Here is a 4949-nt window from a genome sequence, read left to right as displayed (position 1 = left end):
GTGGCCCATGAGGGCCAGGTGGAGAGAGCCATCTTTGGATATCAAGTGAACACAGCCCTAAAGCTTGCTCTGAGAAAGTCCCTTGGTACCACTGGCAGCATTGGTATTAGGTCTTCATTATCACCGGCTGAGCGCCGAAGAATTAATGCTTTTGAACTGTGGTGTTGGAGAAGACTCTTGAGAGTCCCTTGGACTGCAAGGAGATCCAACCAGTCCATTCTGAAGGAGATCAGTCCTGGGATTTCTTTGGAAGGACTGATGCTAAAGCTGAAACTCCAGTACTTTGGCCACCTCATGCGAAGAGTTGACTCATTGGAAAAGACTCTGATGCTGGGAGGGATTGGGGGCAGGAGGTGAAGGGGAAGACAGAGGATGAGATGGCTGGATGGCATCACTGACTCAATGGACGTGAGTCTGAGTGAACTCTGGGAGTTGGTGATGGACAGAGAGGCCTGGTGTGCTGCGATTCATGGGGTTGCAAAGAGTCAGACACGACTGAGCGACTGAACTGAACTGAACCGAACTGAATTCCTTTACTAAAAGTTCTAGCTTACTGTAAAGCTATTGGAATTTTGTTGGTCTGAATAAGGGACGCCAGAAATGTTGGTAATAATGAAATAGGGATACTGGTGGTTATGGTGATAATGGATGAATGGATGAGTGGATGGATGGATGGATGGATGGGATAGGTAGATGGATGGATACACAGGTTGGCTGGTGGCAGAGGTGGAGGCAGCATTGAAATAAGTGGGAAAAGTTTTAGGAGGCCCAATTCACAACCCTGGAAGCTGAAGCTCCTCAAAGCAAATGACTTGGTCAAGCTCACCACCATTGGGAGTGATCTATTAATAGAATGCAAGTCTTCTGATCCATGCTCTTCTCATGACAATGGCCTCTTGCTCCAGTAAGCTGGGCTGCACCTTGACTGAACGACATGCCATGATATCATGCTTTGCACTGATAGATCCTTCCAGACCCAGTCATGGTCATGAGTGCACTTTACCTATTTTAGTTACTAAGTATAAGCTAGTTTGGAGAAGGCAATGGCACCCCACTCCAGTACTCTTGCCTAGAAAATCCATGGACGGAGGAGCCTGGTAGGCTGCAGTCCATGGGGTCGCTAGAGTCGGACACGACTGAGCGACTTCACTTTCACTTTTCACTTTCATGCATTGGAGAAGGAAATGGCAACCCACTCCAGTGTTCTTGCCTGGAGAATCCCAGGGACGGGGGAGCCTGTTGGGTGCCGTCTATGGGGTCACACAGAGTCGGACACGACTGAAGCGACTTAGCAGCAGCAGCAGCAGCTAGTTACTAAGTCACAACGGGAGTCATCATCAGGACCTAGATTCCAGTTTCACTCTTGAACTCCTAAAGTCACACCTAGATTTGGACAAATATTTCCTCACCTCTTAGGTAAATGTCCTTTGCAAGGAGAAGCACCAGGATGCAGACAGGGATCTCTAAATTTAGCTGGGCATACAAGACTTGTTAAACCATGTATTTCAAGACCCCCATTCCCAGAGGTTCTGAATGAGCAGGTATGAAGTGGATATGGGAAGTGCAGGTTCAACAGCAAAATATTTATCTTTTTGGAGTTTTGGTTCAAATGGCATTTTCTTGGTAAGGCCTGTTCCGACCATTATGTTTAAAACGACAACCCAAACAAGGACCTAATATATAGCACAGGTTTTGAACAATATTCAATATTTGAATTATAGTCAATATCCTATGATAAACCATAATGGAAAAAATATGAAAAAGAATGTATGTATGATTGAATCACTTTGATGTACAGCAGAAACTAACACAATATTGTAAATCAACTATACTTCAATAAAAATATTTTAAGTTAAAAAAATAAAATGACAACCCACCCACATACCACCTCCCCACTTCTCACTTCCTACGTCACTCTCCTTTTTTGTCACACAGCATCATCACTTTCTGTTATTCCATTGCTATGGACTGAATGTGTCCTCCTACTGTCATACCTTGAAGTTATAACCCCTTGTGTGATGGTATTTAGAGGCAGGGCCTTTGAGAAATTTAAATAAGGTCATGAGGGTGGAGCCCCCATGATGTGATGAGTGCCCTTATAAGAAGAGGAAGAGCCCAGCATGCTCTCTCCACTATGTAAGGACACAGCATAAAGGTGGCCATCTGCAAGCCATGAAAAGGGTCCTCACCAGACACCAAATCTGCTGGCACCTTGATCTTGGACTTCTCAGCCTCCATAACAGTGACAAATAAATGCTTGTTTAGGCCACCTGGTCTATGGTATTTTGTTATGGCAGCGCAAGTTGACTCAGACAACTATATAATTGACTTGGTTCTTCTATATATCTTGATCTCCCCAGGCGTGGAAGCTCTGTGAAGCTTCATGCTGACTCCAACGAACCTGGAACAGCCAAGGTGGATAATATCTGTTTAAAAAGATGGACAGAATCAGGAAGTGGTTCTAACATAAGTGGCCCAGGATACACTAGAGTAATCCTGGTGGAAGAAGAGCATGAGCATTGGTATTAACCAGATGAAAGTTTGGACCCCAACTCTATCCACTTCTGCATGACTTCAGACCCTTTAAGCAACGTTAGCCTCAGCTTTCTCATCTGGGGAATGGAGGCAATCCCTCCACCCTAGGGTTGCCACACAGGAATCCAACACAGATCCTCCACAGAGCACTGCCCCACCTGCAGAGTTCTTCCCGCCTTCCTCATCTTCTGGGTAGAATTTTGCATTCAATGACCTCGGAGCAGAAAATGTGCCTGAAGCCTCCCAGGTAGGGGAGAAGCATGCTCTTCTCATATTGTGGAGAGAGGCAGGGAGGACACGCTATCAGAGGCCATCCATCAAGGGGAGTGGGGAAGTCCTCCCTGCAGCTCCTTCTGCAGCTCAGAGGACACACATTCACCTCCCTCCATTGCTCCATCCCTTCCCACCAGCAGGAATGAACAAGCGCTCTCTGAGTAAACAGACAATAAATCACTAGCTGGGATCACACTCTCCCTCCAAAAGCAGCATCATTCAAGACCTCAGGCAGAGACAGCATGTGCTTGGAGGCTGAGCATTCCTCCCAAAACAGCCCAGCCAGTTTCCCCGGGGGTCCTTGGAGTAAATCCCATAGACTCTGCCAGCCCCACCTGGAGAGACTTAAACTAGAGCATGGGAGCTTTGGGCAAGGTGGGAACAGGATTTCCTGATAGACATCCTGGAATAGGTGACTGAGGTTATAGAATCTCTTTTCTCTGAGTTTTATGAAGCTGGTAGGAATTGGAGGCAGAGACACAAGAAATGTCTATACACATGCATGCACACACACACACACAGATACAGATTACACATCCCAAAGAAAAAGAAAGCAGAGCCTCCATCCACATGGAAAGCTGGATAGTGGTGGGGACAGTCCACTTGGAGTCCAGAAGCCTGTCCCAGCTCCACTCTGCTGCCAACTGTGTGGTGACCTTGGGCCTGTCTCTGTCCTGCCCTGCACTAATTCTTGACCCACAAGAAGAGAGCATGAATCTCCTTGGTCCTCCTCCAGCTTCTGTTTCATGAGGCCCTGACTTCCAGCTGGGCTCTGGCCAGATGTGCGGCTGAGGCGGTAGGGAAACTGGTCCAAGCTTGCGGCTGCCTGGATCCCCGGGGTCGCCCCCAGGCCCTTTTTGAGGTCCAATTTGAGGCTCAGACCTTTACTTCCAGAGGCTCTGCTAGAAGGTGCAGGATCTGTACTGACCTTCCACATCTCTTCCCTGGCCTTCTGTCTGTAGGGACTGGTGCCTGGCAGGTGAAGTCTCCCGAGTCCTAGGGCAGTTGTTTCCAGCCAGTCCTGCTGGGTCAGAGACCCCAGGGTCAGGCTGAGCCCTAGAAGGACATCTGCCTCTGGCAAGGGGTCACTCATTAGATTCAAGGAGAGACTAGCATTTCTCAAATTAAACCAAACCAGCTCCCTTTGGAACCCAGCCATCACTCCTTCAACATTGCCTAACAGTGTCCAATCTTGCGTCTGGAACCCTGAGGGGCCCTACCAGGGACTTCTGAGGAATCAGCTTGAGAAGGGACATGCTGCAGACCAGCTGTGTGACCCTGAACGTGTCCTTTCCCTCTCTGGGCCTCGGTTTCCCCGTCTGTGCTGGCCTGGCTCCCTGTCATCTGCCCAGTGCTGATGGTCTGTGTCTCTTTCCAACACCCCAGCAGCCTCTCCCTCTTAGGGGGCTGCAGGGAATGCCCACCTCACTGGCTGGTCATGGTTGGGAGGGGGCAGAGGTGTCAATTGAAGGAACCAGGCACAGGCACTGAAGGTCAAGAAGAGAGCAGGAATCAAGCCTGCCTGTTGCTTCCCAGAATTACCTCCTCTCCTCTTCTTAAAATTATGAGCTGTTGAAGCCCAGAGAGTCATCAGCCATCATCCAGACCAGAGGTGTTCAGGCTGCTTTTACCCACAAAACCTTTCTCCAGATGAAATTTCACACAGAGGCCCAGAAAATCAAGCATGGGGGAGGGGAGCAATATCGGGTGAAATGGGAGTCTTTATGATAAAGGCAGCTCTGGCATGCCTGCTGGGAAAGCAACTCCAGGGACGTCCTCAGCCAGAGGGGAAGCCAGATAGGGAGAACATCACTGCACCTGACTGGGCAGTCTCCTCTAGAATAAACTCCCATCCTGGCTTCAAGGAAGGAGTTTGTTTTTTTTTTTTTAAACTAAATTTTCATCAACAACCAGAACTCACTCCTCACCACCACAGACAACGTTCCTTACAAAGAGAACTGCCTTGTCTGTCATATTCAAGGGAGGCAATCTCTGGCCCCATCTCTCCCACTCCTGCATATAAGAACATTATCAGGTTGAAATATCTGATCTACACACCTCAGATAAGAGAGAAAAGGAGTAGGCAACCGGGAACCGAGCTGAGGAGAGCCAGGGAGAAGAAAAACTCAGACGGAGATAGG

Source organism: Bison bison, unplaced genomic scaffold, assembly GCF_000754665.1.
Source record: "Bison bison bison isolate TAMUID 2011002044 unplaced genomic scaffold, Bison_UMD1.0 scf7180017864032, whole genome shotgun sequence".
NCBI lineage: Eukaryota > Metazoa > Chordata > Mammalia > Artiodactyla > Bovidae > Bison > Bison bison.
This window is presented reverse-complemented; position numbering follows the sequence as displayed.